This window comes from Schistocerca piceifrons, chromosome 5 (genome assembly GCF_021461385.2).
Source record: "Schistocerca piceifrons isolate TAMUIC-IGC-003096 chromosome 5, iqSchPice1.1, whole genome shotgun sequence".
Classification (NCBI taxonomy): domain Eukaryota; kingdom Metazoa; phylum Arthropoda; class Insecta; order Orthoptera; family Acrididae; genus Schistocerca; species Schistocerca piceifrons.
Genome location: NC_060142.1, coordinates 151,606,710 through 151,631,866, shown reverse-complemented (window position 1 = coordinate 151,631,866; position 25,157 = coordinate 151,606,710). Strand labels below are relative to the sequence as shown.

General features: G+C 44.3%; 1 protein-coding gene across 1 annotated transcript in view; it reads left to right on the top strand.

Annotated features, from left to right (window-relative positions):
* Window positions 1-25,157, top strand: part of LOC124798817 (neural-cadherin-like) — an 858,611-nt gene that overhangs the window by 55,674 nt on the left and 777,780 nt on the right. The gene's annotated exons all lie outside the window — the stretch shown is intronic.

Below are 25,157 nucleotides of genomic sequence, written 5' to 3'. Positions count from 1 at the left end.
ATAAAATTTTCACTGCCGGTATTTGGTCGACTAGCGAAGGAGACGTGGTGACGTAAAGTTCCTAATCGCCAGTCTTCGCCATTGTCCTGAATTGTATAACAAACATATCGACTGTGTCTCATGAAGTGAGGGCATGTGAGCCCGTTAACAGCGATCCGTCTGTCGCTTGTTGCTATTGCAAGGGTGTAGGCTATGTGCCGACACCGAGTTTCAACTTCTCCCTTCTCTTACACAACACAAATATGACACTTCGCTATGCAAGCATGCATTACACTCACCTACACTCAACAGATGCATTCATGACACACTTCTGACATATTCACAATGAAAGGAACCAATCTGTGCGGAGGCTGCTGCACCCACCTCGTGAGATATTCCAGCCTACATACGACATTTTCGTCTACATGCCTTTGTCTCGGTCTTTTATTATCTCTTGGAATCCAGCAAAGAATTTTTTTGGTAAAAACCATTAAGTACCTCCGATCGCATAATTTTTCTTATTTTTTTTGTATTTAAGACAACCGGTTTCAGCAGACTATGCTGTCATCTTCAGGTCTTAAAATCTTTGTTGAAAAACATGTTCATTTTACGCTGACCTCAGGCACAAGATGTCAAGTGGCTAAAAATAGCACATTATGAACGGTTCGTCATCGCTAAAATATTTAAAAACATAAAGCAGCTTGCGCAACAGGCTACATCAATATACTTATTGCTGACCGTTGGTTGTTGCACCATACTGACACGGTGCACAATAACACAACTGTTTACATATGCTGGGCATATTCTGAATAGTGCAAATCCACTTGCAAAGTGTTTTATAATTCAAATATTTTAGCGATGACAGACCCTTTATAACGTGATATTTTTATCCACGTGACGTCTTGTGGGTAAGGCCAGCGTAAAATGAACATGTTGCACAACAAAAGATTTTAAGACCTGAATATGACAGTATAGTCTGTTACAACCGGTTGTCTTAAATAAAAAGAAATATTTTATGCGATCTTGGCTGTTGAATGGTTTTAGCGATTAAACAGATCGCCCTTCAGTCTCTCAAACTGCGAAAATTCAAATTTTTTGGTCCTTGTAGCATCCATTGATCTGTCTACGTTTCTCGCCCATCGCCATATCCTGTTCACTAGTACCAAAAATTCAAATTTTTTGGTCCTTCTAGCATTCATTGATCTGTCTACGTTTCTCGCCCATCGCCATATCCTGTTCACTAGTACCATAAGTGTGCATTGCTCTCCAGCCTGTTTCCTGACGCATTTGATTATTTTCCAGTCGGCCGTCGGAATTATGCAAGTGCAACCGTTGTCACATGAGCAACCTTCAGTTTTTGATCAGTTGTCGCATTAATAGTCCGTGTCCCACTGCCATAAGTCAAAACTCGTAGCACACTGATGGTGAACGGTCACTAATTGTACGAATTTTTAGTGCTTGCTAATCTAGTGGCGTGTCTTTGAATTAAATCCATCAGCTTCCCGTTGGTAATGACTTCGACGTTGATAGATTTTATCTTCTGCTGTGTCTTTTTCCTGGCCCTCCTCCGTACCCTCACAGGGTAAGCGTGTTAATCTGGATTAACTGTATTAGTGTTGTAGAGTGGCCCGATGCCCTTCATTTGTGCATCGTGCTCATTTCTCCTGCCATTTCATAGTGGGTGTTCTCTCGAGAATGTCCTTGATGTCGGTAGTTAATCTGTGATCTGTGCTTTCTGCCTGTCTTTTTTTTTTTTTTGTCACAACGTGCACCCTCTAATGCCTCTGTGTGCAGTCCTTAAGTTTCCGCCTCCTGCATCCGTTCTCACTGCCATAAATGTAAACGGAGGGGCCGTACTGATCAAAAATTATTTTTTCATTTCTCGCCAAATGACCGCGGCAAAATCAGACTAATTCGAACTCACACGAAGGGTTACCGACACGTAGAGTACTTTGTTTTCAGTTTTACTTCTCGCGAAATAACGACAGCAAAATCGGAGAATTTGCAGCTCCCATGGAGGTTTAGCGACGTGTAGATTACTCGTGTTGGCAAGATTTATCTCAGCACGTTTGACGAGTGCCACCTAGACCGGTTGAGTGTTGCCTCGACTACACATTCCTACTGTCAGCGTACGTCCATCATTAACGAGTGTGGAGTCAGTTGGTTGACGGACAACTTTGAGGGTAAGCGATTTATTGTCGTTCCAGAGACATCATAGCGGTCCAGGAGGACTGTGGGATAGCAGTAAACTGCTCAACGCATGTGGCCCCACATTTCACACAACCGCCCCAGCGTGCACCCCAAGCAGGACATGAGGCGGCATCTACAACTTACATTCGGTTAAGTACGCCGATATCTCGCGTCTTATTCATGATGCGTTGAACTGTCAAGCCGACGGATAGTACTATGTCTTACGACATCTCAACACCAAGACACGTTGAACAATTTCTCTCTCTCTCTCTCTCTCTCTCTCTCTCTCTCTGTGTGTGTCTCTCCACCGTGACATGTTTTTCTGACTCAATCATATGTTCATATTTCACGTATTTTATGCGCTTTAGCTGTCAGTGAGAAGGGAAACTGTACAATAAATTTGTCGTCATACACGAAGCACCTCATGCTGCCAACCGAACGCCGCATCATCCTCTGCCAACGAGATCCTTTCTTTCTCCTTCAAGCAGCCCGTAACATGATATCTTGCGAACCATGGATGAAGGGTATCACACGGATGCCATATTCCTTGACTTCCGGAAAGCGTTTGACGTGGTGCCCCACTGCAGACTCCTAACCAAGGTACGAGCATATGGGATTGGTTCCCAAATATGAGTGGCTCGAAGACTTCTGAAGTAATAGAACCCAGTACGTTGTCCTCGATGGTGAGTATTCATCGGAGGTGAGGGTATCATCTGGAGTGCCCCAGGGAAGTGTGGTAGGTCCGCTGTTGTTTTCTATCTACGTAAATGATCTTTTGGATAGGGTGGATAGCAATGTGCGGCTGTTTGCTGATGATGCTGTGGTGAACGGGAAGGTGTCGTCGTTGAGTGACAGTAGGAGGATACAAGATGACTTGGACAGGATTTGTAATTCGTGTAAAGAATGGCAGCTAACTCTAAATATAGATAAATGTAAATTAATACAGATGAATAGGATAAAGAATCCCGTAATGTTTGAATAGTCCATTAGTAGTGTAGCGCTTGACACAGCCACGTCGATTAAATATTTGGGCGTAACATTGCAGAGCGATATGAAGTGGGACAAGCATGTAATGGCAGTTGTGGGGAAGGCGGATAGTCGTCTTCGGTTCATTGGTAGAATTTTGGGAAGATGTGGTTCATCTGTAAAGGAGACCGCTTATAAAACACTGATACGACCTATTCTTGAGTACTGCTCGAGCGTTTGGGATCCCTATCAGGTCGTATTGGGGGAGGACTTAGAAGAAATTCAGAGGCGAGCTGCTAGATTTGTTACTGGTAGGTTTGATCATCACGCGAGTGTTACGGAAATGCTTCAGGAACTCGGGTGGGAGTCTCTGGAGGAAAGGAGGCGTTCCTTTCGTGGATCGCTACTGAGGAAATTTAGAGAACCAGCATTTGAGGCTGACTGCAGTGCAATTTTACTGCCGCCAACTTATATTTCGCGGAAAGACCACAAAGATAAGATAAGAGAGATTAGGGCTCGTACAGAGGCATACAGGCAGTCATTTTTCCCTCGTTCTGTTTGGGGGTGGAACATGGGAGAGAAGATGCTAGTTGTGGTACGAGGTACCCTCCACCACGCACCGTATGGTGAATTGCGGAGTATGTATGTGGATGTAGATGTAGTTGATTTCGTGGATCTGAATGCACCCTGTCTCGGCTCCACTACACAAAAAGAACCCTTGACAATATCAAAAAATGAACTGGTATCCACGCTAGTAGACAGATGCGCTAAACACATTGCTGTCGGGCCTCGTGGTCCATGCTGAAGTGGGTGCCTGGAAAAGGAAAGGTCGCGGTCGGACCAGGGGATATTTCAGTCTGCTATTAACCTAGTCCACGTCTCAGTGAAGATTAACGAGGAACGAGATGTGCAGATGAAGCCAGGCTCAATTTTTAAATTTTTTTTAAGCCCACCCATCATTAGTTGCTCTTGTAAAGAAGTTCGTAAGGTTACGGTATGTCCCTTTGAAGAAACGTCTGATCCAGCCGTTCTGTGTGCGCGCTTCCAGTAATGGCTATCTCCCGAAGGAGACGGTCGCATCGCGCAGCGGCGGGAGGGTCTCCCCCTAGGCGCCTGGAGCACTCGGCGTTAATTGCGCCCCTCGCGTTCGTTTGTTTGGCGGTGCGCGGCCGTGTTATTCGAGGGCTGGAGGGTGGATGCTGCTCCTCCTTGGAGGTGCGCTGACGCTGTTGTCCGAGGCTGCTGCGCCGCGTCGCTCCTATATAATAGTGCCGCGGCGATCCTCACCTCCCTTTGTCCTCACCGTAGGGGCGGAAGCGTGCCCGCGGGGCAGAGATTGCCGGGGATGCGAAGGTCACACAAAGGCCGCCACCACCCCTCGCGCTGCTCCTGCCTACCATTCCTGCCATTTCTTTTTGCCTTATTGTTTTTTTTACTCTCCATCTTTTATTAAAGATCCTCTGGCGCAGAAAGAGGGCGGAGATCGGGAATTTTGCTGTCGAAACGCGAGCCCGGTGTTGGTGCGCCCTGCCGTCATACCGCCGACTGCAAAAGAGCCCACGGTCGGCCGAAACTTGGTACTGAATGCGACAATCGAGGGCGCACAATGCCAGTCGGTTTGCCATTGTAGAGGGAGCCAGCGGGAGAGTCGCGAAACCAGTTCACAAGCGGGGAGTACCCCGCCTGACGCGGGGGAGACACTCTTGCGTTCGCGTTCTGTATTTCTCTCGCTTTTAAAGTTTGGACTCTTCCTACCGAACTTCTCCGTTTTCCATCTCCGCGTGTTTGTGTTTATGTGTGTGTGTGTGTATGTGTACGCGAGAGAGAGAGGGGGGGGGGAAGGGGGTGTCAATTTTGTTGTGGGGTCCTGTGACACACTGCCTACTGGGTGTCTGCCTGTAAAAAGTTAACTTGCCCATCTTTTTGCATCATTTACATTTCCCTCTGTTGGGGGACGGAGGAGGGGCAGTGGCCTAGCTGCCGCTTTTCAACCCTTGTGAAAAACTATTTACGGAATTGAATTTTATCCATAGTGGATGCTTTTGAACTCCGTGACTGTTCGATTTAGAGGGTGTAGAAAAATTTCCGCTACCAGTCACAATAAAAGGTTATTTATTTATCACACGGTTTCGGGCTTGCGCCCATCCTCAGGTGTTAATACATTCATGTACATATTTATATTGCTGGAGATCGCTGTATAAATACAAAAAAAAAAAAAATTGCTGCTGACTAAACAGATACAAGTGAGACAATTGTAAGTGGCAAGGCAGCATTTGTCGAAAATTTATCTGTACTTACATAAAGCTGAATCATCGTTATTATAGTTACGCTGTGGTGGCAGTTTTACCTCTTAGTTGCACGCTCATCAACGTCATTTTCACGTCCATATTTCAGTTTTATAAAGTTTAGCTGCATATTTCACTATTACAATGTGCATTCGTGAAATACACTGTTGACTGGGTGTTGTGTGATGTCCTTAGGTTAGTTAGGTTTAAGTAGTTCTAAGTTCTAGGGGACTGATGACCATAGATGTTAAGTCCCATAGTGCTCAGAGCCATAATACACTGTGTTTACATACAAAGTCAAAGACCATAGCCCATTGGCCGGCCGCTGTGGCCGCGCTTCTTGGAGCTTCAGTCTGGAACCGCGCTGCTGCTGTGATCACAGGTTCGAATCCTGCCTCGGGCATGGATGTGTGTGATGACCTTAGAACTACTTAAGCCTATTAAGTAGTTCTAAGTTCTAGGGGACTGATGACCTCAGATGTTAAGTCCCATAGTGCTCAACGCCATTTGAACCATTTTGCACGACCCAGGCACTCCGCTGCGTCCGCCGCCCACTTTTCTCCTCACACCACCGCCAGTTCTCTCTCTCTCTCTCTCTCTCTCTCTCTCTCTCTCTATATATATATATATATATATATATATATATATATATATATATATCCCTCCCACTTGTCTGTCATGACCCCACGAGAGGTCGCCTCACCGCCGAGACGCAGCATGACCAACCTACGCGGCTAGTGCCAAGCTAAATCATAAATCGTTCACGGCACAAAGCTGTAAACGAAATTCGTTCTGATACCTCTGTCAATGGTGTCCTTCCACTACAAGTTCTTTGCTTTCCATATTTTTCGAGACGACAGTATGGACCTAAAAAAGAAAAAAGTCCAATAAACATGGGCTCTAAAGTGCATACCTAAGAGCTATGAGCACTTTTTCACCTATGCTATTATGAAATACATGTCTTCTACGGAACGAGTGCTGAGGGCTGTTAAGGTATGCATTTTAGAGCCCATGTTTGCTGGACTCTTTTCTTCTTTTGCTCCACACTACCGCCTGCAACAACATGGAAAGCAAAGAGCTTGCTGTGGAAGAGGTCCAATACGAGAAACATCAGAACGATTTTCGCTTACGACTTTCGGCTTGCCCATTCCAAGCCGGCCGTTGTGCCCGAGCAGTTCTAGGAGCTTCAGTCCGGAACCGCGCTGTTGCTACGGTTGCAGGTTAGAATCCTGCCTCGGGCATGGATGTGTGTGATGTTCTTAGGTTAGTTAGGTTTACGTAGTTTCTAAGTCTAGGGGACTGATGACCTCAGATGTTAAGTCGCATAGTGCTTAGAGCCATTTGAACCATTTGTCCATTCCGTACTGGGCTTCCCTACCCCAGATTGACGCATTTATCCTTCTCCATCATCTCTGGAAGTTTATAACCTTATCACGGAATCACACTGTACAAACAATCAAAAATACCGCGACACACACGACAAATTTTACGCTCTTCACAGACGGATGGCACAAGCGCGCGCGCACACACACACGCACACACACACACACACACACACACACACACACACACACACATGCACACATGCACAAAGGCTCTTTTGTGACTGCCTACTGTAGCGACAGAGGGAGGACATCCATTATAATGTTAAATAAAGTAAATTTACCAAATCGTGATGTTGGTGATGTAACTGAATGTTTCAGCCCAAACATCCACATCCACATCTATAAAAGAAGTGGCAGTATTCACGCTAGTACTGTCAAATTATTCACTTGCTTCACAGAACAGAAATGTGGCAGTACAATAAGAAATAATCAGTAACATTTATTAATAGTGATGTCACGAAACTTTACTTAATTTTGGTAACAGTTTCATGCATGGCAATTGGTGTCCTAAACCTAATACAGTCAAATGTAAATAAATTTGCTACCTTTTTGCTGTTCCATTGAGAATCAAATTATTAATTGCTTTGTTTATTCTTGACGGTACAGTATAATACCTGAGAAGCTAAAATAGGCCATATAATTCACATTAAAGTAGACTGAGGCGGCAGTGAGAATTTGGATCGAAGAAGGAGGTGTGCCAGCGTAATTTTTGCAATTGGGTGAACCGCTGTGACTTAACGCACCTGCCTAGTAAGCAGGAGACCCGCGTTCGATTCCCGCATCATGCTATCTTCAACAACTCCAGGCATAGGCCTCCCAAAACCCTGTGAGTTTGAAGTCTGCGTGCAGTATGGTCGGATAATGTTAGGTGCCGCGGATCATCTTCCATTCCTGTTTTGAATCAAAGTTCTCTAACGCTTCGCCTGCCGTCTACATTGGATACCAGCCCTGAGGCATACAGAGCCTTAAAATCCTGTCGCGTGGAAAGATCAGGGTTTATCTTGACGTTGCACCCCTTGGCTCTTTGTACGGCCTTACTCATAGCGTAATATGAACGTAATAAATATCCGGTCAGAAATTTCGAGATGCTGTAGCAATAAATAAGTGTTAGTAAGGAAATAGGAACAATTCCCTTTTTGTGTTAAAACGCGCTTCTGTGTGTGAAATAAAAGCGCTTAAAATCGCTGCGTTATCGTTGCGTGCGTCGCACAGTGAATGAAACCTACACAGGCAAGCTTTAGATAACTTCGCATTCTTTGATCTTTTGTCACCAGAAAATAATCTCGTGAGTGTCACCAATTCAGGTCTTTTCTTCTTTTTTTTTTCACTGATTATACGCTGCCTTCAATGCGTTATAGCCTTTGTGTTTCTTTTTTCTCTGGTTTAATTCACTAACTTTCCTGATCGTAGCGGCTACGCGCCCGTCTGTAGGCCGACGTGCCGCTTTAAAAAGTTTCTTCCGCCCACACACACGCGTTCACGCACACACACCCTCGGTCACACTCAAATTCGCGCGCTCGTTCAGAATCTAATAAAAGCGTCAAAGCGACTCTGCGCGGCAGAGATCAAGGGCTCCACGTGCTCCCAAAAGCGTATACCTCCGCAACACTTTTTCCCATGTCACCCTCATGCTCCTACTACCTGCATCCGGTCCCATCTGCCTCTTCTCTTCCTTTCGGAATTGAATCATTAACCTAGTGTAATTAAAGCGTTCTGTTTTACGTGCCATCAGCAGAGCTAAATTTACGGATAGGAGGAAATGTAGATGTGGCATTCACAGGTGCCATGCGGGAAGTTTTCGACTGATAATGCAGGCCGACTATTGCAGAAGCCGCGGCTTTAACCCGTGAGATGAATAATTTGCGTGCGAATTTGCTTGCCTGAAGTTGCTCTACGGAAGAGACGACGTTACATGGTTACCTACTCGAGGAAGTTTGTTTGTAGGTTAGGAATTCTTTCCCAAGTCTTTGCATATACCCATGGACGTTCTTCAGAGGAGGTACTTGCCCGTGTTGAAATAAATGACGGACCTTTTATCAATTTCAATTTCTGCTCAACCATATATTTAGCAATTCCGAATACATGGGGACACATTGTGGCTTTAGCAAATACCACTGTGTTTGATTCTAAGGTTGTTCGCGAGAAACTGTACCGTTTTTCGTGCCGTGGTAGCGATTTCTGCGTTCTTTTACAATATTAAGGCATGTGAACATTTACAAAACGTTGGCAAAATGGAGGAACCGATCTTTTCTCTGTCACTTCTTGGTACGTATATTGTGAGTGTCGACACAGATGCAGAAGCAACAAGGATTAATGCGCTGGAAGAGAGGAAAAAATGATGAAATATCAAGGTCTAAAGGTGTTTTGATTTGCTTAAACTACGTGTATGTTTGTTAAGCTATATTAAATACAACCCAGAGCGATATCCGGGAGTTATGGTAGGTAGACCAGTTATCAAGATTATGCACTAACTTGCCAAACCAGCAAGAGGACGACCGTTTCGATGGCTCTTTTCGGAGGTTTCGCACACCCACATTCTATCAACAATATAAAAATTTACACTTTGGATATACTAATGAAATAAGCTTAACCTTAAGGTGTAACAATAATCTACCTTCTAAAAAATATGGATTGGATAACTATCGAACGTTTTCGATGCAATATGCGTTTGTACTTCCTGTCAGATTTATTTCTTATGACATGACATGTTTTCAAACACAACTAATCAGTTACATCATAATGGCTCTTTTGGAATCTTTAATAAATTTCTGCGCACGCTCGTGCACATGACATAACCGTCACGGAATACTGACATGATTTCTAGCGAATTTAGTCACCGGTCTGTGTCAGATCGTATGTTCCCGAGAGAGCAGCATTGCTTTGTGCAGTAAGCGGTGGCGACGGTACAAAGGTTCTCATATTTCCCGTGCGTTAGTCGATGAATGCGGATTATTTGTAGCTGGTCCAGTGCTGAACAAAATTTACATTAAGGCAGTCTATGTATCTGTTCAAGCTATTGAAAGTAGTGGCTCTGAGCACTATGGGACTCAACTGCTGTGGTCATCAGTCCCCTAGAACTTAGAACTACTTAAACCTAACTAACCTAAGGACAACACACACACCCATGCCCGAGGCAGGATTCGAACCTGCGACCGCAGCAGCAGCGCGGCTCCGGACTGGAGCGCCTAGAACCGCACGGCCACCGCGGCCGGCTATTGAAAGTAGTTTTGCGGCTCCGAAGAGGATGTTTTTCTGCCAGAGAGAACCTGTAATTGATTTTGTGCTATGGTAGAAGACTGCACAAGCAAACTACCATTTATTTTTTAAGTGAAACCATTAACAGATCGCAATATAAGGAGAAGAGCTTGAACTACTTACGCTACCTAGAGTGGGGAAACTAAAAGTGTGTAAGCACCATTTCATTTATAGACATGTTTTATCATCAATACTTTTACATATAGCGTGGGTAGATTACTCACGTCAATTCCAGGAAAGACATCGATATGAACAGTTTACGAATATCTGTCCTTTTTAGTTGTGAATGAAAGAACATTTTCCGGAGTTTTGAACTCAGATATTCACAACAAACAAAAATTTCATGGTACTATTCGCTAACAGCTTTAATGAATTTAATGAAATGCATTCTCCGAAACACATTTGTTTGTACAGATAAAAACCCTTTATTTAGCTGAAGCGTTCCCGATTTCGATCTTCTTGGACATTAAAGGACAGTTAGCTTACAAATTATCAAATATGTTCGATGTAGTGACGTATCAGAACAATTGTCATTGACAAACAATTAGATTCAGTGCAATACGACAGTATTGAATAGCTCATGGGCTAACGACGTTATCAGTTTAACATAACAATGTTAAGCCAGTTAAACAACGTTAGCTCCTGCGCTATTCAATACTGTCGTGGCACGCCGATGGTAGTTATTTGACAATTGTTCAGATATGTAGCTAAGTGGAACACACTTGATGATTCCTAACACTGTCCTTTAATGACCACGAAAGTCTAAAACGGTTGCGCTCCCATGACATAAAGGAATGAGAGTATATAAAAAAAGTCTTTCCAGCTGCTAACAAACGCGTATTTATGTCACCATACGCGTTTCGTTTTATTGAGATGAAAGAGCGTTAGTTGTGTGAAATGAAACATGTTTATAATTCTGGGCTGCTTTATGCATGTACAATAGCTCACTACAAAAATGATGACGTCTGACATCTGCTTAAATATTTTTCTGCCTGATTTACGATACACGTATATGTATACACTGAAGAGCCAAAGAAACTGGTACACCTGCCTAATACCGTGTAGGGCCCCCGTGAGCACGCAGAAGTGCCGCAACACGACATGACATGGACACGAGTAATGTCTGAAGTAGTGCTAGACGGAATTGACACCATGGATCCTACAGGGCTGTCCATGAATCCGTAAAAGTAAGAGGGGATGGGGATCTCCTCTGAACAGCACGTTGAGCAAGGCATACCAGAAATGCTCAGTAATGCTCATGTCTTGGGAGTTTGGTGGCCAGTGGAAGTGTTTAAAGTCAGAAGAGTATTCCTGGAGCCACTCTGTAGCAATTCTGGACTAGTGGGGTGTCGCATTGTTCTACTGGAATTGCCTAAGTCCATCGGAATGCACAATGGACATGAATGGATGCAGGTGATCAGAAAGGATGCTTATGTACGTGTCACCTGTCAGAGTCGAATCTAGACGTATCAGGGGTCCCATATCACTCCAAACTGCACACGCCCCACACCATTTAATTGCCTCCATCACCTTGAGCAGCCCTCTGCTGACATGCAGGCACCATGGATTCATGTGGTTGTCTCCATACCCGTACACGTCCATCCGCTCGATACAATTTGAAACGAGACTCGTCGGTGTTGACGGACTCAGGCGAGGCGTAAATATTTGTGTCGTGCGGTCATCAAGGGTACACGAGTGGGCCTTCGGCTCCGAAAGCCCGTATCGATGAGGTTTCGTCGAATGGTTTGCACGCTGACACTTGTTGATGGCCCAGCATTGAAATCTGCTTCAGTTTGCGGAAGGATTGCACTTCTGTCAATTTGAACATTTATCTTCAGTCGTCGTTGGTCCCGTTATTGCAGATTTTTTTGCGGCCGCAGCGATGTCGGATATTTGATATTTTACCGGATTCCTGATATTCACGGTCAACTTGTGAAATGGTCTTACGAGAAATCCCCACTTCATATATATATATATATATATATATATATATATATATATATATATGTGTGTGTGTGTGTGTGTGTGTGTGTGTGTGTGTGTGTGTGTGAATTATGGCGAAGTTATTAGCAAATGCGTCCAAACACAGTGTTCAGGCGCTGGACTCGTATACGTTAGATGACGCCAATGCCAGACCCCACCACCCATCCAGATTCAGGTTTCCGTAATTACCCCAAAGCAGGTAAGGTTAATGCCAGGCTTAAGGCATCAAAGGCTAATTTATTGAAAGGGCAAGGACGATTTCCTTTTCCTAGTCAAAGCTTCTGCTCTGTCGCTAAAGACCTCATCGTCGTCTAGACGTCCATTCGAAGGGATTCGCGGGATTTAATGATGCACTGATAAAGCATCTTCACATTATGTATGCCCAATGCGCAAACCGATAGTTTTAGTTGCTCCCACAGTTATCAGTCCAAACAACTGACTTCGATGAATCATGCAGGCCATGAAATAGTTCTCGCTTAGTCATTTGCGTGTCGTTGTACCAGGTGGGAAAAGAGAAACTCGCCGGAAAAAATGTTTCGTGCACCTTAAGATAGGCAACTTAACTTTCACGTCGTCTATAATGGATGTGAATGATGTAAAGTTGGGTACCCATCTTATGGCGCGTGAAATAATTTCTCGGCGAGTTTCATTTTGCCCGCCCCGTAGTTGTCACCCAGTGAATCTCGAACAGTGTGACTGAAGAGGGTATTTGACGATTTTCTGGAAACCGTCTTAAACGGTTAATTTTTTCCCCCTCTGAATTTCAGTATTAAAAAAAAAAACAACGAAAATGAAATTCAAATAATTTAGAAGCCCGCTAAAACACTCCATTTGAGTTATGTGATACCTGTGACGTCACTGGCTAGCACGCTGCTCCTACTGTTGTAGAGCTCATTCACAGTGATATCATAGCCAAACACGTATAAGAATTTATCTTGTTTTGGAATTCACGTTTCGGAAAACGGATTACAAGTGTTTTCATAGAACAGATACATCTATAAATCTTGTTTTGGAATTTTCGTTTCGGAAAATGGCTTTAAAATGATGTGTAGTAGCACATTGTAGAAAAATGTGTATAAAACGTTCTGCAAAATAGTTTTTAAGAGACCAAAAGACTGAGAATACACGTAAAATATCGTCCCAACTCGCTCGTAGAGATACAGATCAGAATGGTGGTCACTATGTCTTTATTTCTGTGTGGATCATTTCGACATAAGTAAACACTCCGTATGAAAACGTTGTCGCTGGCCTTCTAGTGGAATGTTCGCTAGATCGATCCTTCAGAGCACTTTTTTTTTCTTTCCCAACCTGTTCTCTTTGCGTAATATTACTGTCTTCCTAAGTTTAATTTATTTGTAAGATAGTTATGTAAGAGCTTTAAATTCTGTATCATATTACATTTTAATATCTATTTTCATTTTTTAGGCTTCATTTTACACCCGATCAATTCTATGTGAATCACAAGGTTGATACCAAGAAACTGTATTTCATGCTTGATATAGCTCGTATTCTGAAGAATCACAAGGTTGATACCAAGAAACTGTATTTCATGCTTGATATAGCTCGTATTCTGAAGAATCTTAGAAATCATTTAACAATTTCCGACCACATTATTCTTCCCAAACAAGTCGCTGAAGGCAATAATATGCCACTTCCAACTTGCTGCGTTGAGCCTGTTATAAAGCTGTATGATTTTGAGAAAAATGGAACATTTCGTTGAACCTACGAAGTAATGTAACAAGACTAGGGCATTACGATAAAATGAAAGTTGGTCCCGCATAAGCACTTCTAAAACACTCTTTCAGTGGTAGTTAAGCACGCAGTAGAGTAACACTTACTTCAAGGTTCTGCTGTGTTAACTGCGTATTTTATAGACATAATTTTCCAGTGGTTTAAATTAATGACCTAGAGGAACAAAAACATTGCAATGTGTAAAGCTGTTGAAGGCAAACACAATGATGCTCTCCAGTTCCCCACGAGCGTTACTACGCTTTATGAAGCTCTGAACATTGAGTAAAGAAGTACAGGTACCTGGAAACCAGAAGTAGTTCTGGCAACAACTACAGCAGTTAACAGTCAGAATTATCTTCTGAATGAAGTAGTTCCCACTGTGTTTTATTGAGCAAGCATTCAGAGGTTTCCTGTGTCAAATTACTTCCGTCCCAGTCGTCATGCGGCACTTTTCACGTTTCTTATTTCCGGAACATAAAAATCTGCGTTGTTTTTGAAGAACAAAAAGACCATAAACGCATCAACAATCTGAAGGTTTCCACCGTCAGCCTTCACAAAATTCCTTTCCATTGTTACTTGAAAGTTGCAGTGTTTCCCATCATTGAAGTCCGCAGCTCGTGGTCGTGCGGTAGCGTACTCGCTTCCCACGCCCGGGTTCCCGGGTTCGATTCCCGGCGGGGTCAGGGATTTTCTCTGCCTCGTGATGACTGGGTGTTGTGTGATGTCCTTAGGTTAGTTAGGTTTAAGTAGTTCTCAGTTCTAGGGCACTGATGACCATAGCTGTTAAGTCCCATAGTGCTGAGAGCCATTTGCACCATTTGAACACATCATTAAGCTGTGTGCAGAAAAAGTAAGGAATAACGCTAGTGACTTCGTATGAGACCCTAAAAATACGTCTAAGGTTGCATCTTCATACTCCTAGCCGGCGAAGCCACCAGAGCTTGTGTCAATAAAAGAGAATATTCGATCACGTGACCAAATATTGAAATTTATGTTTTAATGCTTTAATTCCATAAGAACAGCAGATATTTTGTGAGAATGTTGGCAGAAAATTCTATCTGGATATTTTAATTTTTCAGAATAACAGCAATCCGGAACATATTTTCAACACAGGAAAATATTTTGCCGGAGGCCCACCACGGTTAATGCACATACTTCCTCCTGTTTGTGGGGACACATTCTGCAGCAAATTTGAGAACGGTTGTATATAATGTACCTGTAAACAGTCGAGAAATGAGGCCGTTTGGACCTCTGGAGGTGACCGCTACCCTTTATCGGATTATAAAAGTCAGTGTCTTGGTCACAAGCTACTTTATGAAAACTAATGGAATCTTCTCGGTTTATCAGCGTATTGTCGGCTGATAACCTGAGAAGCTCTCATTACTGAAATTCGCCGTGACGGCCTGCACTTCCTTTATTAAAACTGATAACCTGTTCAGGTTTGCAGACATCATCAGATCTAAGACTTACAGCAGCGACACGCATGCGCGTTGTCAGTAGTCTGTACTTACTACGCGGCTATGTGTCGCTGTAATTTTTAGATCTGATGATGGCCGCAAAGCTGAAACAAAAATATTTCAAATGGCTCTAAGCACTATGGGACTTAACATCTGAGGTCATCAGTCCCCTAGACTGTGAACTACTTAAACCTAACTAACCTAAGGACATGACACACATCCATGCCCGAGGCAGGATTCGAACGTGCGACTGTAGTAGCAGCGCGGTTCCAGACTGAAGCGCCTAGAATCGCTCGGCCACAACGGCCGGCAAAGCTGAAACAGGTTACCCGTTTTAATAAAGTAGGATGTGACGAAGACACTGACTTTTGCACTCTGATCTTGTAAATAATACCTGTAAGATGTACTGGCCCTACGTACTGACGTGCCAGACAAACACCCACAATTCTATTCCGCTCAGTAATCTTAAACTGCTGCTGGTGTTCATCCGGAATTCTACCCTTGAATATCGTGCATTCGTGTGCTAAGCAAACGCATATTTTTTTTTTATTTTTTTAAACAGCTCTTATCCATTTCTAACTTGAGGAATTTGTAAAATAGTTTTGGTGAGAGTATTCAGTCTCCTAAGTGTGTAAAATATTTCTGATACGCCGTCTGTAAAACGCCTTTCAGTGCCATCACCATGCTAGATCTTACAAGCGTTCGCGGAGCGTATTAATGTCTGTAGCGGTGGTGAGAAACTTCTCATCCATTGTACAAAGTTAGGTAATCTGTGAAAGGCTGTTTAGGTGAACGTGCCCAACTGCGTGGGCAATGGCGAGGCTAGCGATCCATAAGTAAACAGTTTCATAACTGTGTCACCTTCTGGACGAGGAGGCGTAGCATGTACTGTAATGTTGACGATAAAAATGTAATTTAATCATCTGTTCGTATGAGAGTCGATGAGGTGGCAGGCACGGTACGCGAGGGTTGGTCACCACTTGTGAATTGTGGAGTGGCACTTGTCACTGTACACCTTGCAGCTCAGTGGCAGAAACAGTACGCTGCCTCATCTTTGCTCGATGCTGGCAAATATGGGCATGGGAGTTTATTGGCTCAAATGGTTCAAATGGCTCTCAGCACTATGGGACTTAACATCCATAGTCATCAGTCCCCTAGAACTTAGAACTACTTAAACCTAACTAACCTAAGGACATCACACAACACCCAGCCATCACGAGGCAGAGAAAATCCCTGACCCCGCCGGGAATCGAACCCGGGAACCCGGGCATGGGAAGCGAGAACGCTACCGCACGACCACGAGATGCGGGCGGTAGTTTATTCCTACATCACAGAGCATGATGTCATAATGACCAACACACTGGGCTTGAACTTGGAAGCAGAAGCGTTCGACAGCCGTTTCAGCTATTATGATGTAGGCTCTCCCATGAGGCCGAAATGGCTTCAAGCGATAAACTGGAAGATTCGGTCATCAGAACTTCGATAGATTTGCACCTCCATATAACACCAAATGAGCCACTACTCCGTGGATAACGTTCTTCACTTTACAAGTAAATTATTAGAAAAACAGCTTCTTCACTGTGCCGCTGCATTAAACGATAATCTTTCTCCTTGCACACACAATCGAAAAGAGCTACCTACTTCACGGTGAACAAAATAATCTAGAATATCCAAGGAAAACTTCAACTTTCAGCGCTTTTACTTGGGTCAAGCGAAAGAGATCTCATTCATGTGGGTTCTGTGGATGTGGATATGAACAGGCTGACGTTGCAGTCAGGAACACCTGTGTGGGATGCTGCTAAAGCAATGTGCCATTTCATTACACACCATCTCACACTTTAAAAGGAAGTTTACGTGCCAGTGAGAGAACGAATACAAACCAACAAGCTGCGCCGCGTGAAGTCTATTACAAGTCTATGGCGAACAGCATTCCAGTCACTCAAACGGAAACAAATAGCATGAACATGAGCAAGAAAAGGGCACCGCCCTGTGACATGTGGCCATCCCCTTGAAGGAGAAATGATTCTGGTATGTGATGCATGTGGTGCGGTTGTTACAGTGCGCCACGTCTTAACTGATTGTGTTCTGCAAGTAGTAATAAAAAGAGAAAAAAATGTGTCTGGCTAGTGATCAAAATTATGTGTTAGTAACCAATGAATCGAATATTCAAAAAATTTAAAAATGTTCATAATATTCGGATTCATACTCAAACTGTTAGGTACGCGTAGAATATATTGTTACCTACCCCCTCAGTGATGAACCTACCATATATGCCTTAGAAATTTATTTTACACTTTTTTTTACGTTTATTTTGTAAGATGCGTCAAACAAGGTACGTACTTACACAGTTTTTAACATTTACAGTTGAGACTGCAGGGGACAGTACTGTTCCAAGAGTGTAGTGTACTACGAACACATGATTTTTTTTTCGGTTTTTCAGTATAGTGACTGATTTTCGAATCAAATATAGAGTGCGCACTATAGAACGTCATATGTAGTTTCCGCCATTTTGTACAGGTTTTGTTATTAGTAGTTTAAATGGCTCTGAGCACAATGGGACTTAACATCTGAGGTCATCAGTCCCCTAGAACTCAGAACTACTTAAACCTAACTAACCTAAGGACATCACACACATCCATGCCCAGGCAGGATTCGAACCAGCGACCGTAGCGGTCGCGCGGTTTCAGACCGAAGGGCCTCGAATTGCTCGGCCACTACGGCCGGCCCTGAGATTTTTCTAATTTTTCGAGGTGAAATGTAATTCCCTGCGAATTCCATGTTTTCCAGAAGAATCGCCATCCTGCACTGTCTATATACATAATTAAGTTCGTACTGAACCCTCCAGTGCGCGAGTCGTACTCACACCCGGCCAGATTTATAATTCTATTCCCGGTTATGAAAACTACGTTGTGTGCTATTATCGTATTATCCTGGTTACATTTGGAGCCCAGCGTGTGTTTTGGTTTTTGCCTTCTACCCGAAATAAGAAGCAGTGTACACGAAAGCTGCATCTTTGATAACAAGAGTAACCATAAATTGAAGTGAGTTGGGATTGTTTGATGAGGACGTCCCTTGCTTGCAGCACGTGTGAGCCCTCGCTGTGCCAACACGGTGTGACGTTTCGCGCCGCCCGTGGAGTAAGGAATTACCGGGGACAGCGGCGGCGCGACAACCGGCGCACGGCGGGCGCGCGCTGCCTATATTGCTTTCCGGCGCGATGAATTTGCATGCAGTGTAAACACATCTCGCCGGCCCGTTCAGCAAGCTCGTAACTCGGCGCCGCGGACAGCAATCTCGTATTCATGAATGCGCCGGGCGCGGACGCGAGCCTCTCTTTTCCCGCCCCTGCCGTGCCGTCGCGTTTCTCTTCCCCCGGGGTGTATCACTCTGGCGCACACGCGCGCCTCTGGCCGTCCAGAATTTCGTTAATTGCAGCGGTCTATGCAGAGCAGCGCGCGCCGCGGCATTCCGTGCGTATCTGCGCGCCGCGACACGGCAGCTGCTGGCCGTATCTCTCTCTGTCTCTCGGGCCGCGGGGGAAATAAAAGGTGGCCCCGAACGCTTTCAATACAGCCGCGCCGATGCTATCTGGACGCAGATTCGAAATAACCGGAAGCGGAGCGTTCTCTCTCTCCCCGCTAAAAGGTGGAAACGTAGATCCATCGCGGGCCGGTGGTGCAGTGTTTACGGCTTGCCGCGGTCTCGCCACGCAGAGGTGCGTGCGCCGGTCCGCCCTTTGTTACGTGCGCGCTATCTGATTACGCACTGGAAGGCGCTCGATGTGTTCTCCGGGCGACCCGGGACGAAGCGAGTCGCTGCGGGAGGTGGCCGGTAGATGGGATGCTTTCTCGTACCTTTTACTCACATTTGTAAAGGGTCCCCCTGAAAGGACGCACCTCCTCAACTTGCCACTAATATAAGAAATCATTAAAAACAAATTAAGTTGAGTGAAACGATTTTGCGTACAGGTGCTACGTCTATTTGCATACTCATTTCCCCCATCATCTGTTGTACATCAGTTACAATGTGCAACAATTTTCATTGGTAATTTGTAAATTAGATGTGCAGAGTGTTTATAAGTGAATATCGGGGTTTTAACGCTTTATAATATTTATTATATTAAATTTACAGTTACAAATGACATGTCAAATGAAAGAGCAACTCACAGTTTTACCAAAAACCTTATAAATGTTCAGAACCTTCTACATCGCAGCGCGTCAGCAATCGTTGGTTAATATATTAAAAAACTAAAAACCCGCCTCGATTGCGAAAAAAGCACCTAGTGTTAACCTAGGTTTCGGCGTAGATAACTACACCTTCTTCAGAACAACAATAAAACCCACAAGTGCCTAAGAAGACCTTTGTCAGTGATTAAAAGAACACTATATATATACATTTATAAACGAAAAAAAAGGAAAACACAAACAGTACATATGCACAAAGTCAAAACCACTACTTAACTTGGTGTACGCTCCACCTCACACCGGCCTATGTTCGATCGGCCATGACCCGCCATAAACTGCAGGAGGGAGAAACAATTTGTCTAACGGTTAATATGCTCTGATGTCGTAGTTAAAACTAAAGGCGAGAAAAAAAATGAAACCACAGAACAGCTTTTTTCTTTCTCGCAGTCGGTTTTAACAGAAAAATTGTATATTACTTATTAAAATAAAAATGGGTAGATCAAATAGTCTCTCCGCAGTGCCGTATGCCCCAGTGATTATACTGAAGTGAAATACAAACTATTTATTTATTGAATATTCATTTTACTTTCAAATTTTCACCTTAAATGTTGAAAGTGCCCCCCTATTGTTGAATACACAATTCAATTCGTCTAATCATGTTTCTAAATACAAGCTGTATCATTTCATCTGTAACAGAAACAGTGAAAGTGGATATTGCAGTTTTCAATTCGTCGATGGATTTTGGACTGTGTTTATAGACAGTTTCTTTCGCTGCACCCCAGAAGAAAAGTCAGGTGGTGTTTGGTCAGGCGATCGTGGAGGCCAAAGCCCCTGTGAAATTATGCGATCACCAAAAAGATCAGCAAGCAGTGACATTGAAACGCGAGCTGTATGCGCGATTACACCATCTTGTTGAAAATAACCGTTAATTATTTCACTTAAGACGAGTTCTCATATGAATGGGTACAGAATATCACTGCAGTATCGTTGTGCGTTTATTGTTTCGTTGAAAAATGCGAACAATCATACGGCACTGCGGAGAGACTGTTTGAACACCCCGAACATGTATGGCCTATGCCCATTTCAATGTTTAGGGTACGTTTAGAAATTGTATATACAGCGAACATGGCGAAAAGTAGCCATTAAAATAAATATCCAGCTCAATCTTCAGAAATGTCTGTTTGATTTACACCATCAATGTACATATTCTTGTAAGTACCAATATACCCCAGAAATGCTCGGTGTAGAATATTTGTTAATAATTGTGAATCCCTGGAGTTGAAGAATCAGTCTAATATGAAACCCTTGCACTGATCGAGTTCAATAAACATCATCTCAGAAAACGACTCGATTAAACCAAAAGAAATCGATGAATTTTCCGTTTTTCTTACAGTTTCTTATAGAAATGACATGCACAAACAGTCCAGTAATTTATAACGAATTATTCTGATCTGATTTTTTTTCTCCAACGTTATTTTTATTTTTATATCTATGTTTGGCTTTAACTTTCTTTCTGGATACTCCATCGAATATTTCCGCAGAGTAACAAGTACTAGTGGCTACAGTTTTAATCGTTATTAATTCAGACTTTATTTTCTTTTTAGAAAGCGGCAGTTCTTTGACACATTTTGTCATGGCGTGAAAGTATGCATTTTTCTATTCCAACGGATGACACAACGAGTTATGTGCTGTATAACCAATGTCGCTTGGTTTACGAAATGTGTTAAATTTACGAGAACCATTGCTGAAAATCACTTTTAAGTGCAAAACGTTAATGCTGTTGCCTGTGTTATATTCAATATAATTGGTGATATTTCTTGATTTCGTCGTTACCTTCGCTGAACAGTATATGGTCATCACTGTTCTGTCGGCCGGAGTGGCCGAGCGGTTCTAGGCGCTTCAGTCTGGAACCGGGCGACCGCTACGGTCACAGGTTCGAATCCCGCCTCGGGCATGGATGTGTGTGATGTCCTTAGGTTAGTTAGGTTTAAGTAGTTCTACGTTCTAGGGGACTGTTGACCTCAGATGTTAAGTCCCATAGTGCTTCAGAGCCATCACTGTTCTCAAGCGACCTCGTGGAATGTATTTATGAGAACTCAAAAGAACACGTGGTCGCCATCTTAAACGAGCAGTACAGGTCGGTCCGCAAACTGTGCCAGTGGCGCGTGGTAACTTGCTGCATCCTGCGCGGACCAAGCGATTAACTCATCAGGTCTTGCAACATGGGCGTCCTGCTGCACGCACCAAACACTTAAAATTGAGCGGTAGTTGTTCCTAGACATCCTGAACCGACACCATCACGCCATGTTCGTCACTTACATTACTTAGTTGTTTTACTTCAGAGTACAACTGAGATATCTACACTAATGTGCCAAAATGTACCTCCCACCAGGCACGTAACTTGATAACGCAAGTACAGAGTTTTCCAAAACGAATATACGGGTTATAAGGCTTTGTAGCATTTATTATATTCAACTTAAAGGGTGGCGCAAAATAGGTGTTAGAAAGTTTTGGTCTACTACGTCATAATAAGGGGTGATATATTGTTGTTACAAAATTTGTGGTATAGCAGACAACCTGAAATTTAGTACGGAAAGTTTTCAAAGTGCGACAGTGAGTGTGTAGAGTCTTGAACTGAATTACGTGATACGTTGCTGAATAACATCATTGTTGGCTGCACGAATCTGTATGAAAATTGCAATAGGAAGATCCGGGAGTGTTGTAGGAACGTTTTTGAAGACTCTGTCCTTTAAATAACCCCATAAGAAATAATCAGAGGGCTGAGATAGTGACTATAAGAGTGCGATTACCCACCATGTCCAGTGAATGTTAAGGTGTCCAGGGTGACGAATCGATGTCTGAATGTCGCCTGAAGAAAATGAAAGACGTCTGCAGTACGGTGTGGACGTGCTTCTTCCGGCATAAAGCAGTAGTTTCAGAGCATTCGGCGGCTGCGTGCAGCCGGTACAAATTCATGTACCAGGACTTTTTGTGTCCGCCTGCTTAGCTCAGTGGTAACGTGTCTGCCCATCACGCAGCGGGCCCGAGATCGATTCTCGGCCGGCTTGGAGATTTTCTCCGCCCGTGGACTGGGTGTTGTGTTGTCATCATCATCCTCTCATAATCACCGACGCCCAACTCGCCGAATGTGGTGTTACCTGAAATAAGACTTGCACCCGATGGCCGAATTTCCCCGGACGGGGCCTCCCGGCCGTCAATGCCACACGATCATATCATTTCAATTTTTTTTTTATTATTTGTCTACTGTGACAGGTTCCTGAATAAAAATGGGCCCAACAATGCATTGTGCTCCGAACAGTGACTTTTTGGGAATGTAGCGGAGCAGCTGACTGAACACAGTACCGCTGTTATCGTTTTACTGTTTCCATTCCAAAATTTGAACTGAGACACCAGTGAGTGACATATGGAATATTCGTAGGTACAATACAACAATATCACAAGGAGAATCATTTACTGCGAACGATTAAACCGTAGTAGAGAAACACTTTCTAGCACGTATTTTGCGCCACCCTGAACAATTTTATTACATTCAAATGACAGAGCAACTCAGACAGCTTTTCTTACAAGTGTTCAGTGTGAGCACCATTCGTCAGACGGCATACATCAAGTAGATAGGTGAGGTCTTCCCAGTGCTTGATGAGTGTGTCTGGAGCAATTGCTGCAGCGATGCTGTTTTTGGAGTCGTTGGTTGGTTGGTTGGTTGATTTTGTGAAGGGTCAGAGGTCCCTTCGGGTTAGGTAAGGATGGAGACCGCGCCCTTTCAAAGGAACCATCCCGGTATTTGCCTGAAGAGATTTAGGGAAATCACAGAAATTCTAAATCAGGATGGCCGGATGCGGGTTTGAACCGTCGTCCTTCCAAATGCGAGTCCAGTGTGCTAACCAATGCGCCACCTCGCTCGGTTTCTGAAGTCGGCAAGATCAGCTAGTAGCGGAGGCATGTACACAAGATTGTATTGTATTGTATGTTAACCGGGGACCTAGAAACGACGGAGAGGCTCCGTCCCCGCCGCAGCCTCAGTGGTCCGCAACCCCACGACGACTACCGCAGTCCACTTCACCCCTCCGCCGCCCCACACCGAACCCAGGGTTATTGTGCGATTCGGTCCCCGGTGGACCCCCCCAGGGAACGTCTCACACCAGACGAGTGTAGCCCCTATGTTTACGTGGTAGAGTAATGGTGGTGTACGCGTACGTGGAGAATGGAGAACTTGTTTGCGCAGCAATCGCCGACATAGTGTAGCTGAGGCGGAATAAGGGGAACCAGCCCGCATTCGCCGAGGCAGATGGAAAACCGCCTAAAAACCATCCACAGACTGGCCGGCTCACCGGACCTCGACACACATCCTCCGGGCGGATTCGTGCCGGAGACCAGGCGCTCCTTCCTGCCCGGAAAGCGGTGTTTCATACCGCACGGCCAACGGGGCGGGCATGTACACAAGATTCTTTATGAATCCCGAAGATAAAAATTGCAAGGCCTCACAACTGATGTTCGTGTACTACAAGCTCTGTCTTGCCTTCCGTTGCGGCCGATGCGACGGCCAGGTTACAACGTCGTATCGACTTATGCCAGTGAGGCGGCACGCCATTTTGCAGTGTACTCAGTAGTATAGTGCAATTCTTGTTCCTTTATCCTTTCTGAACCTGAACTGGTCTTCCCCAGAAAGTTCCTCTGTTTCAGAGATGTATAAGTAAACGAACAAGAAATTAATTACGTAACTTTCGTTTTGCGAGATGGTGATGAAAAGCCGGCCGTTGTGGCCGAGCGGTTCTAGGCGCGTCATTCTGGAACCGCGCTGCTGCTACGATCGCAGGTTCGAATCCTGTCTCGGATATAGATGTGTGTGATGTCCTTAGGTTAGTTAGGTTTAAGTAGTTGTAAGTCTAGGGGACTGATGACCTCAGATGTCAAGTCCCATAGTGCTTAGAGCCATTTGAACCATTTTTTTGTTGATGAAAATTTTATGGCTACCTCCTGCAACTTAGCCCGCAGGAGGTTCCCGTATATCAACTCTTTAGACATATGCGTTTCCTCCGTTCCTTAGTTGTAGCGCTGTTTACATCCAGATGGCAGGAGGACGTCACCCGCAGATACTACAGCGTTCTTATCGCGAACTCCCGCAGTTTTTCCCCCCGGCGACCAGGAGGGTCGGGACAGGAATTGCAGTACGGCCCGCGGCCCGCCGTATCGGCAGACGACGCCGCTGCCCAGGCTGGGCCAGGCGGCTCCGCATCGCTTATGTATGAAGCGCGCCCCCGCCCACGCCTTTATCGCTCCATGTTGTGCTCGGCGCCGGTCGTTGTGGCTCCATTGCTGCGTAAACAGCCGCCGCCCGGCGTAGGGTGCGTGTTCCAGCAGCCACCGCCTCTGCCGTTGGCGTGCCCCTGTGTTTTCCCCTTGTCTCGTTTTGAAAGGACTGCCGTACGTTGAAGTAATGAGGTGCATTTGTGTCCAAAACAATGGCCCTACATCCACCAGGACATCGCTATCTAAAAGAAACACGAAATAGAAGGAGAAAAAGAGCGGTAGAACAGATCGACAGAACCACCGCCTTATATCAGTCACTTTCATCTTTATCGGAACTATACATGCCACGTGTACAACTTTTGCCATTATTGTTGGCATAGCGTTGAAACTTCCCCTTTGAAAAGTATGAATTACTGTGCTGGTAAACTTCTACGTTATTTGATTTTCAAACAGCTGAGCAAAACTGAACGTACT